This window comes from Symphalangus syndactylus, chromosome 16, assembly GCF_028878055.3.
Source record: "Symphalangus syndactylus isolate Jambi chromosome 16, NHGRI_mSymSyn1-v2.1_pri, whole genome shotgun sequence".
Classification (NCBI taxonomy): domain Eukaryota; kingdom Metazoa; phylum Chordata; class Mammalia; order Primates; family Hylobatidae; genus Symphalangus; species Symphalangus syndactylus.
In genome coordinates, this window is record NC_072438.2 from 60,875,836 (window position 1) to 60,888,744 (window position 12,909).

Below are 12,909 nucleotides of genomic sequence, written 5' to 3' on the forward strand. Positions count from 1 at the left end.
GATAGCATTTAAGTGATAGATTTTATGTACCAATATTGCAGAGTTGTTTTTGAAATTTATTGTTCTGTATCAGCCCACCCTTTGCTCTCTCCATTTTCCCTTTCATTTCTCGTGCTATGTTTTTAAAAATATATTCACCAAACCATCTATTGAGGACAACATCTGCCCTCAAGAAGTTCACAGTTTAGTAGATTTAGATGTTAGGGAAATAAAGTATTACAGGTATTATGATAGTGTATAGTGTATAGTAGAATTAATCAATTCAGATAGAATTGACTACTATTTTGCAATTTATTGAAGAGCAAGAAGCACATCTTATTATACAGCAGAAACTCTTTCAGCCAGCCTCCGCTTAACCAACTCACCACATTAACTGAAGCTCTTCATTGCATCTGTAAAATACATTGATTAATTCCCACTGTATACTGAATGCTTTGGGCTAGTAGGCTACTCTAAAATGCTCGTAGACTTCTGTTGCTACCAGCTAAGTTGTATGCTTAACAAGAGGCAACTGGGTTTTGTTTCCAAACATGTTCATGCAAGCTTTACTTGCAGTCACACAATATTAATTACACAATTTAATTAAATAATACATCAACCAATAAAATATAAGCTTAAGTACTATTGTCAAATCAGGTTGGAGTGAAACAACTGTAAAAGATTTGAGGAAAATCATAAAAACTAAAAGAATTCTGCATTCAAATTGCATTGAAGATGTTTTTAGGTTTTTACTCTAATTTAAAAAAACTTACTTGATGTCTATAGATATGTTTTATGCAAGAGAGACAGTGTGCAGCATTTCTAGTATCTCAAACTTTAAGATGAAGTGAACGATGATGACAAAAGGATTAATAACAAAGAACCATATAAAAAAGTGGCACAGAGGTTTAAGAATAGTGTCAAAAAAAGCAAAAGCACAAAGGGAGCTCAAGGCTGTGGAAAAAAAACAATAAACTTGGCTCTTAAAATCATATTTAGAGGAAAATGAGAGCATGAGATATGCACATCTTCCTTGACCAAATATATATATGTATTCCTTGACCAAATATATTGGTCAAGGCCAAATATATGGCAAGAAGTGGATAGTGCAAATGATGGACTGGACTGTTAATCATCTTCAGCTACATTCCAGAACAAATTATTAAAATCTTAGACTATGAGAATTTTTAAAGGGAACCATGTTGAGTATGGATCAGAATTAGTTCATAGAAAACAAGTCCTACCAGAACTAACTCATTTCTGGGTTTGTGTATTTATTACGTTAGTCAGTTTCCTATTTTTGTATGCTTTTAGAAGATATTTGACAAAGCTTCTAAGATATTTTTCTGGACAAAAAGTGAAGAAATATGAGTTCAATACACACTGTTGTTTCTACCTAAAGTACCCAGATTAACAGATCAGAGTCAGCCTTGGAGAAGAGTTTGGAATGCATGTTGCCCAGTTTTAGCCTAAGCCCTACAAAATGATGACATCTTTTTTCCCTCAGTGAATCCAATGAGAAAATTGATGCTGCATTTGCAGGTGACACAAAATTAGAAGGAACAGTCAACTCATTGGATGAAACAGAATCAGAAACCTGATCTCAGAGGATGGAAAATGGGCTCAAATGAGTCAAGTTAAAAAAAAAAACTACACGTGTAAATGGGAGAGAAATGGATTCACATCTGCAGCATGTGTAGAAAAAGAGTGAAGGGTTTTTGTTAAGTTCAATATAAGAAAAAGAAGTGTCAAAAGAGTTCACATTATCATGGACTGTATTAATTAAAGAATTAGTAGCCTAGAGAGGAGATGCCCAGAATAGTCTGTCAGTGGTGTCAAATGTTACAGAAATGTGCAAGAAAATGCATTTGAGATTTGTATTTGGTGATAAGGAGGTTATTGTTTACTTTCCAAAGTGATTTCAGTTAAATAATTAAGGTAGGGACCAACAAAAAAAATGTTTAAGGAGCAAACAGAATGTGAGCAAAAGTACCCATTAGAGGGCTTTGACTGGTAAAGGGAAGAAAATAACTTTTAGGTAGAGAAGATAAGCTAATATTAGATTAATGTTAAGTACTCTTGTTTTTTTAAAAAAAACTTTAAAATTTTATGCAATTCAGAGTAAAAAAATTAAAATTCAAAAACTATATGCTTAGTATTCCTAGATTATTATCCAGCTTCAGCTGTGCTGTCTCTAACAATCAATAATTTTTATATTTTATTTTAATTTTACTTTTTTAGATAATCAAGCATATCAGAAAGACCAACTCTGGGTGATACAAAGGAACTAGAACATGGTTTAGCAGAATTATTGGAGTAGTGAAAAGAAAAGAGGAATCAAAACTGTGAGCAACAGCAGACAGAAAGAAAATTGTCTGCCTATCAGCTCTACCATAAAGAAACAACCTGTATAGGAAACATGGGCCAGAATGGAACAGAGAAAAGAGTCAGAAGATGATGAAGAACCCAGACAATAAAAAGAGGAGCACTAGAAATAGGACAGAAATTCTGCCCAAACCAAGCTAGACTACAAGCTTCATAAATTTTCGAATAAGGAAAGAGTAATAGTTAACACCAGAACCACAATATGGTTTTCTAGTTGAATAATTTGTAGCTTGTTATGTGGATATGTATACTTAGGTAGATAATAAGGACTACAGCTATACCATGAAAAAGAGAGGGAGAAGAGGAGAGAGCGAGAGGGAGAGAGAGAAAGGAAAAAGGGAAGAAAGAACGGGAAAACTACTCGAGAGCAGCCTTCCCATAAAAAGGAGTACTACAGACCCTGGGAGTGAAGCACGTGATCCTTCTCGTGGCATCACACCAAAACAACTGATTCTGTATTTGTAAAGGGTGAAGAAATCTTTCTGAAAAATTGACCACCAAACACATGCATGAAGTTAAGCAAATGTCAAATTGGTACAATTACTATATTTCTTTGCTTCTTTGTTTAGTATCCCAAAGAGTTCAAAAGTTACAAAAGTTTCAACTTACTAAGAAGTTGTTTTCTAAATGTTAGTTGGCAAATCAGTTCTATGACAGCAAACTGTTGTGGTTCAGAGTGGAGCCAGACAGCCCAGATTCAAATCCTGATGCCATCACCTACTTAATTAACTGGGCCCCGAGCTTCCACATCTGTAAAATGGGATAGCGACTCAAAGGATTGTTCTGCTGTAATTAATAAGTTAGTATATTGAAAGTCTTTAGGACAGTGCTTGGTACTTAATCAGTGTTCAACAAATGTTAGCTATTATAATTAGCATCCTTACAGAAAGAGGAACAGGAGCATAATAGCACTGTGGCTATGGGAAAAAAACAGGAGAGAAATACCATGTCACCAGGAAATTGATGACATACAAGCATAAGTCATTTTACTGTGTTTTAAGGCATATTGCAGATATTGTGCTTTTTTACAAATTGAAAGTTTGCAACAACCCTGCATTCAGCAAGTCTGTCAGCATCATTTTTCCAACAGCGTGTGCTCACTTTATGTCTTTGTGTCACATTTTGGTAATTCACATAATATTTCAGACTTTTATATTATTTTTATATTTGTTGTGGTGATCTGTGATCAGTGATTTTAATGTTACTATTGTCATTGTTTTGGGATTGATAAATGTTGTGTGTGTTCTGACTGCTCCATCAACCAGCCATTCCCCAATCTCTCGCCTTCTCCTCAGGCCTCCCTATTACCTAAGACACAATAATATTAAAATTAGGACAATTAATAACCCTATAATTGCCTCTAAGTTTTCAAGTAAAAGGAAGAGTTGCACATCTCTCACATTAAGTAAAGAGATAGAAATGATTCAGCTAAGTGAGGAAGGCATCTTGAAGGCCAAGACAGACTGAAAGCTATGCTTTTTGTGCCAGTTAACCAAGTTGTAAATGCAAAGGAAAAGTCCTTGAAAAAAATTAAAAGTGCTACTCCAGTGAACACGTGAATGATAAGAAAGGGAAACAGGCTTATGGCTGATATGGAGAAAATTTGAGTGGCCTGGAGAGACGATCAAACCAGCCACAACCTTTCATTAAGCCAAACCTAATCCAGAGCAAGGCTTAACTCTCTTCAATTCTCTGAAGGCTGAGAGAGGTAAGGAAGCAGCCACAGAAGAAAAGTAGAAAGCTAGCAGAGATTGGCTCATGAAGTTTAAGGAAAGAAGCCATACCTGTAACATAAAAATGCAAGGTAAAGCATCAAGTGCAGTTGTAGAAAGTGCAGCAAGTTATCCAGAAGAGTTGGCTAAGATAATTGAAGGAGGTGATCGCACTAAACAAAAGATTTTCAATATAAATGCAACAGCCTTCTGTTGGAAGAAGATGACATCCAGGACTTTCATAACTAGAGAGGAGAAGTCAATGTCTGGTTTCAAAGCTTCAAAGGACAGGCTGACTCTCTTGTGAGGGGCTAATGCAGGTGGTGACTTGAAGTTTATGCCAATGCTCATTTACCATTCCAAAAATTCTAGAGCCCTTAAGAATTATGTTAAACCTACTCTTCCTGTGCTCTAGAAATGAAACAGCAGAACCTAGATGACAGCGCGTCTGTTTACAGCATGGTTTACTGAATATTTTAAGCCCACTGTTGAAAACTACTGCTCAGAAAAATAGATTTCTTTCAAACTATTACTGCTTATTGACAATGCACCTACTCATCCAAGGGCTCTGCTGGAGATGTACAAGGAGATTAATGTTATTTCATGCCTGCTAACACAAGAGTCATTCTGCAGCCCATGAGTCAGGAAGTAATTTTGACTTCCAAATCTTATTATTTAAGAAATACATTTTGTAAGACCATAGCTACCATAGATAGTAATTTCTCTGATGGATCTGGGCAAAGTCAATTGAAAACCTTCTGGAAAGGATTCACCATTCTAGATACCATTAAGAACATTCATGATTCATGAGAAGAGGTCAAAATATCAATATTAACAGGAGTTTGGAAGAAGTTGATTCTAACCCTAAAGGATGACTTTGAGGGGTTCAAGACAGAATGGAGGAAGTAACTGCAGATGTGATGGAAATAGCAAGAGAACTAGAGTTAGAAGTGAAGCCTGAAGATGTGACTGAATTGCTGCAATATCATGATCAAACTTTAACATATGAGGAGTTGCTTCTTACGGATGAGCAAAGAAAGTGAGATGGAATCTACTCCTGGTGAAGATGCTGTAAACACTGTTGAAATGACAACAAAGGATTTAGAGTAAACTTCGTTGATGAAGAAGCAGCAGGGTTTGAGACACCAATTTGCAAAGAGGTTCTATGAGAGTTAAATGCTATTACACAGCATCACATACTACAGAGAAATCTTTCATAAAAGGAAGAGTCCATCAATGCAGCAAACTGCATTGTTGTCTTATTTTAAGAAATTGTCACAGTCACCTCAATTTTCAGCCACCACTACTCTGACCAGTCAGCAGCCATTAACATCAAGGCAAGACCCTCCACCAGCAAAAAACTATATAGATAGATAGATAGATAGATAGATAGATAGATAGATAGATAGATGACTCATTTATGGCTCAGATAATTGCATTTTGTGGCAATTTAAGTATTAATTAAGGTATGTACATTTTTAAAGACATAATGCTATTGCACACTTAGTTGACTATAGTTTAGTGTAAACATAACTTTTATATGCACTGGGAAACCAAAACATTTGTGTGACTCACTTTATTGTGATATTCACTTTATTGTGGTGGTCTAGAACTGAACCTGCAATACCTCCAAGGTATGCCTGTATACACCTCTCTATATGCATAAGAAGAGGATTATTTATATCTCACAAACATTTTGAGGGTTAAGTCTCCCAAAATTTAAACCGAGAGAACACATTTAAATGTCAAAGAACATATGAAACCAAAAAAGTTTTTAATTAAATTTAAAATTCAATGATCAGATGACAATGGGAAATGCTGTATATTATAACCTTCCTTTTGGAGATTTACAGAGCATATTATTATCAATCCTGTGACAAAAGAAAAAAGCACTATTTAATTTTATTTAAGGCAGCATTTCCCGAACTTATGTGACCACAGAACCCATTTTTCTCTTTCCTGCCATTAGCATCACACTTTAAGAAGTGCTTCTCCAGATCAGTTACTACCCCAGATATTCTAAACTGAAGAACAAACAGCAATTATCCCTAGGGAAATAAAAGTGGCAGCTTTTGATTTGTACCCCTCTGAAAATGACAAAAATACTATTCGTAAGATAAACATTGGTTAAAACATGATTGCTATTCTTGCTCAACCCATTCAAAGTTGGAAGAGCAATATTAAAAGAAAATCTAAAGCTCCATCACTTCCTTTTTTCTTATATTAATAAACCCACTGTATATAATTTTTGTGTTTAATTATTACAGGCTTCAGTGAAGATAAATCAGAGAACTGCAAAGTGTATTAAAGCATTATAGTTCTTCCTTAACACATCTGAAATTATTTAATTATAAAAGAAAGGGAAGCTATAAATTAGTATTGCGTGGAAAAACAGGCATAATATTGACGGCACTCCAGTGACGTTTTCACAATGCCTGCTAGTACAAGGCATGTCAGCTCTTATTAGTTTTCTCACTTCTGGAAATGATTTTGTTCATGGGCTACAATTGAAATGGGTCAGGCATTGTAAGGGAGCCTACACTGGTCTAATAAGTCTTCATTTCAGGCATAGCACACTTAGCTTTAATTTCCTCCTCTTGAAACATTTCATAGAGCTTTTAGAATGCCAAGTGACTGCTTTCTTGCCCCCAATAGTAATAAAACACCAAGTCCAGGCACAAGAATTTCTAAAGAAAGAAAGAGAGAATTTAATTGTTCAGAATCGCAGTTCATTCATTCACTCATTCATTTAACAAATATTAAGTACATTCTGTGTGTCAGCGTATATAGGAAGAATTGGGAATACTACAGTGGGCAAAATAGACAGGTCTCTGACCCCTTGGAGCTTACAGTTCTAGGAGATATAAATACAATTACATATAAAAAAGGTTGAATTGCCGCTGCGATAAGTGCTCAAAGAGGAGGTATTTGGTACTATCAGAGCCTATAATGGGAGAATTAACTTAATCACAGGGTTCAGGGAGTTAAAAGCTGAAGGAAGAAGCCGGGCATGGTGGCTCATGCCAACACATTGGGAGGCCGAGGCAGATGGATCACTTGAGGCCAGGAGTTCAAAACTAGCCTGGGAAACATGGCAAAACCCCGTCTCTACTAAAAATATAAAAATTAGTCAGGTATGGTCATTCATGCCTGTAGTAACCCTACTTGGGAGGCTGAGGCAGGAGAATCACTTGAACCTGGGCAGTGGAGGTTACAGTGAGCTGAGATCGCACCACTGCCACTGCACTCCAGCCTGGTTGACAGAGTGAGACTCCATCTCCAAAAAAAAAAAAAAAGAGCTGAAGAAAGAGCAGGAGTTATTTGGATAGAGAAAAACAGGAAGAGCCTACCAGTCAGAAGTCAATATGTGGGCAAGTCTTTCTGTTCCCTCTCAGTTAGCTGTTTCCCAGGAAAGCAAACTAACAAACTAATCCTGGCCCAATGATGAATGACAAAGAATAGTGTTATGTGTCCAGAGATAGTTGCATGTTTATTTTTGGAGATGAAAATTATTTAGTTTAGGAGAAAATTTTCCTTATTTATATAATGGTGAAGTTTCAAGTACCAGGATAGGCTGATAAGGAAAAGATTCTTGGTAAGCAGGGCTTGCCAGTATCTCCCAACTCACAATGCTTACACCACCAGCCATCCACACCTCCATGAGAAAAGACGAAGTTGAGACAATAAGAGGAAAACTAGGGAAGGTGTTTAAAAAGGAATAATCAGAACTAAGTTAATGCATAGTTTGTTTGTTTGTTTGTTTAAAGACAGAAGAACATTTGTTGTGAAGGCTGTTATAGCTTGTTTCAGTCTTCCGTTGCCATATAACAAACCACCCCCAAACAACAATTTATGATTTCTCAGAATTCTGTTTCTCAGAATTTCTGGCAGAGTTCAGCTGGTGGGTCTCCTAATTCCCCATGCCTCTCTCCATGTTGCCTCTCATGATTCAGTGCAAGCATCTTTTCAACATAGTAACTGGCTCCCGAAAGGGAACTTTCTAGATAGCCAAGATCCAGTGCACAAGTACTTATGAAGTCTTGGTTTGCACTCTCTTGCTAATGTCCTATGGGCCAAAGCAAGTTATATGGTCATGCCCAAAGTAAGACAAAGATTAATTCACATTTGCAGGAATAAATGCTCTTTGGATTTTTGAAAATGATATATGTGTACACATACTATCACCAAAAGTGTCACTAAAAATATTTAGCCTCCTCCTTTTCTCACATTTGTAAACATTCTCCACACATATCTCCACTCTCTGACACAAGACAGATGTTACCAGTGTTGGAAGTTCCCTCGGTATGAAATTGTCCCCTATGGAAAAAGCAATGATTTACATGGGAGAACCATTAACTGTATTCATCAATCAATTCATAAAAGGCAGTGAAATATGAGTCATCTAATTTTTATATTTGTTAGAAGAAGTGGTTGAAATTACTAAATAACATGTTTTAATCACCTGTAATTTTAATGATTTATGCCATCCAATTGCTCGTCACTATTAATAACCACAAATAAGCCCCACTTGCATTCATGATGTGTTATAGGGGAACTGTACCAGTTAAGGTTCAATCAGAGAAGCAGAACCATTATGTGTGATGGAAAAGAAGAGATTTTACTAGGAATTAGACTTCCCACAATTGTGGATGCTGGTGAATAAGCCTCTGAAATTCTCTTGGCTCTGTTTCTGGTGGTGGGCCAGAGGTGACGATAGGTATGAGCAGGGCTGCCAACGGACACAAAGTCAAGAGAGCGAGGAAAAACCAGAACCCTCCCTCATCTGTCTCTCACTGCCCTCATATCCGGGGACACACATGTCCTGCAGAAACTGGTGCCCTTCACCATGGGGCCGTACATGAGCTTTTCCCAGGACGTAGAGAAGCTGAAAAAGAGATCCTGCAGGGGCAAGATGAGCTGTGGTCCCCGCTGCCACGCCTGGCCAAAAAGGGAGGCTAGAGATCAGGCACAATGTGCACAGAGCAGCAGTCATGCCTGGTGCTCAGAACAAACCTTCAGAGCAAAATGGCAGCAGCTTCGCTTCGTCTTCCAAATTTCATACAATTTCTCTTGGGGCTACTCCTGGAGCAAACCTCAAACCAAAGAGGAAGGAAATTCTGGGAAACGTACTTCCAGCTTGGCGAAGTATATTCCAAAACTACCATAACCATACCCACCATCCGTCAGAAACAGGGCTGCTGCTTGTCTAACAGACTAATCTGCGATCAAGCTAGAGGGCAAACAAGACACTAGACATCAGAAGAAAATAGAGAAACTGGTACTACTGAATTGCTGATGCCTGGTTTCAACTGACTCAATATTTTCTTGGTAAGTTGAGCCCTCTCTAACAAAAAGAACAGAGAACGCCTTCTTCATTTATGCTCTAACAAAGGAGTAAAAAATAGATTTTGAAAAATACTGAGAGTGTTAGTTTTTATTTTAGTTTTGCTTGAGAACTGCATAAGGAAAGGGAGATGGGTCAAGGCCAAAATCGACAAAAAACTTTTGAAAGTCAATTAAAAAAAAATGACTATTCCAAGAGTCATGGCGCCATGCCTCCCCCTCACAATAACCTGAAAAATGATACAGTTCTCTAGCACAAGAATTTGATTTAAAACAATTAATTTAAAAATCTACATTATATTACATATTTGAAGATAACTATTTTCTTTGAAATTTCTTGATTTGGTGAATTTCCACATACTTTCTCCTCCATTTAAAAATCCCTGTTCCTAACTGGGAACAGTGGTGCATGCCTGTAGTCTTACCCAGCTTGAGGCTGAAGTGGGAGGATCACTTGAGCCCAGAAGTTTGAGTCCAGCCTGAGAAATATAGTGAGACCTCACCTCTAAAAAAATGAAGATGAAGAAGGAGGAAGAGGAGGAAGAAGAGAAGGAGGAAGAGGAGGAAGAAGAGAAGGAGGAAGAGGAGGAAGAAGAGGAGGACGAGGAGGAGGAAAATAAAAAATCCTGTTCCTTCCTTCTCTTCTGTATCTTCTAGAACCCTTCCTCTGCAGAAACTCCCCAGAACCCCCTACTCAGATTTCACCTCTTAACCACAGGCAGTGAGAATCATTCCTCTATAAGCCACCGCCATAACTTGTAAATCATTTGATTTTTGCACCAAATTATAATTTAATGTCTTATATGCATCCCATACTATGCTGCAAGCTTCTTGAGGCAGGTGCCATGTCATGTGTGTATGTTACCTGGCACATGGCACATAACAAATGTTAGGGCTCATCGTTGCTACATGATTATATATTTTACAGATGGGAGACCAAACTAAGTCAGCAGTGGAAGGAACAGAATTCAAAACATTTCAAAACAAGCAATTTCTCACATCTCCTTATAATCTAGAAAATGTCATTTACTCCTACCATTAGTTCCTTTTATAGCTTCTTCTAGTTTGAATTGCAACTCCTTACTCCACATCCCTTCCAAAAATCTCATGCTCATTGTCTCTCTGATTCTTCTCCCCTTTGATATCCCCTACCACTATTTTGAATTGAAAAGAACTATCACAGTTTGGGTTTCACCCCCATCTCACAAATGGTTGTTTGGTCTCTCTTCTTTCCAGGGACTTTTCCTTCCCATCTCATGGAAAATGAAAGGTCTCCATGCATAGCAGTAGCCACTTCACCTTTCTCAATCTGTGTCCCACCTCAACAAGCCCTCTCATCCTGCAGGCTCAAGTCCATCAAAAACACCAATGATGCTATTGTTCCATGCTCTCCCTGTAGTATAGTCTAATTTTATAGACTATAAAATGGTATAAAAATATTAAATCATGGCAATTTTACACATCTGTCTTCTTTGTTCCATTTTGCTCAAGTTCATTTCTATGGGGAAAAAAATATTTTTCCACAGGAGCAAAAACCTTATGCATAAAATATGAACCATTACATTTACTGAAATGCCCAAGTACTTATAATTAAAGAAAAATATCCTTAATTGGCAGAAGATGTAATTCTTGAACTTCCACCTGCCACAGGTTAATTACAGGAAGGTTGTGATGTTTTGCGCTCCAATTTCTCTAGTAAAAATTACAATTAACAGCATACATAGAAATCACTTTTTTGAAAAGATTTCCTGAGTAATACATCCGTACGAAAAAAAGTAGATGGGCTACAAATGCTAACTTGTGTTCCTAAAAGAATACTTATCAAAAGAGCTGTGTTTTGACCTTTCTGTGTTTGTTTTGAGATGTGTTCCAACTATGAATTAATGGTTCCTTTCAACTTTTGGCTATATATTTAATACCAAAGCATTGCTGAAAAAAAACTAACAGGAATTAGATGACAGCGCACTTTTCATTCCTCCTAGGGCAGCACTTTTTATTCCTTCCCCCAAACAATTCACTGTCTCGCTAAATTTCTCAAAGTAAAGATTTCTGAAGCAATTGAGTTAGCCTCAGGAGACGAATTAAATGGCACCACTTTAACGTTTTTTTTTTTTTTTTGCTTAGATCAATTCCATCATAAATTATTTGAATATCTACTATTTTCCTTGTGAAAATAGCACTAATATTCTATTCTCCTACAGAGGTTTTTTAAAATTTCACCCCAAATATAAGTTGTAGTCATAGGAGAAATTTGCCAGAATCTGTTGAGATTACCATACCCTCTACCTCATGCATTTCTTCCTTCCCATTCTACGCTGCATTAAACATCTTGTAACTTCTATTTCATTTAGACCAAAGAAGAATTAGAGGATGTCAGTGTACAAAGATAACAGTAATCAAGACCAGCTATGACAATATGTATCTAAGGGATGCCAGACAGGATGGATGAAGACCAGGACACAACTCACTCCACCAAACTGTGACGTTATGTCATTTACCTTGGTCCCCACCCACTTTGCCTTTGAATGAAGATGTGTCCCCAGCAGTAGGAGAAGGAGAAGGAAACATGCTGAATTAAGGTCAGATTTACATCAACAGAGAATATAGAGGCTCAAGAGAGGAATTCACTTCAGTTATAGGAAAACAAAGTCATATTTTGGCACATCGAGTTTGTGGGCTTTGAGAAATGAAAATCCTCAGCAAAAAGCTTTTGTCTGACCAGCTGTGAGGTAAGAATGTGCAAGAAGTCAAAGCAAGCGAGGAGGTGGAGCCGGTACTGTCCTGGAAAGCAAAACCCAGAAAGGTGGAGAATCTGCTTCAAAGCCGCCTCTTTTCTGCTCCTAAGGAAGATACATTCTCAGGATACGGGCTTTTATTTATGAGAAAAAAATGGCAATTGCTGCTTACAGAGAGAATGGGTGGAAATGCAAATTATGACTACATAAATAGCAACTTTCATAATTCTATGTAAAAATGGCATATAATTATGCTCTTATTTTCTCTGTGAAATTGGAAACATCTCTTCCTCTCATTTTATAAATAAAGGGCATCTTCTTGATGAAATTTAACTGCTTTTTTTCCCTTTTATGACTTGCATGCTTTCCTTTATTTTTAACGGAAGTCATCTGAATGGTTAAGTGGACCTCAACATAAGCCAGATTTCAGTTTAAATCCAACTCTGCCATTTTCTATTGTAGGATGCACTGAAACCCATAGGTTGTTAATAGAATGTTGCCTAGCACAAAATGGGTACTCATTAACCAGTAGATTCTATTACTATTATCCACCCATTGAACACTTTAAATAAAGGAACAAGGACTTTCTATCTATAACCTTAAAAAAAGAAAAAAAAATTAAGCCAGAATAAAATTCCAGATGAGTCCTGAACAGAAGTCAATGAGAAACATATATAGTATACATTCCCCTTCCTCCACCCTGAATGGTTATATATATATATTTATTTACATAATATATACACACAATATTTATT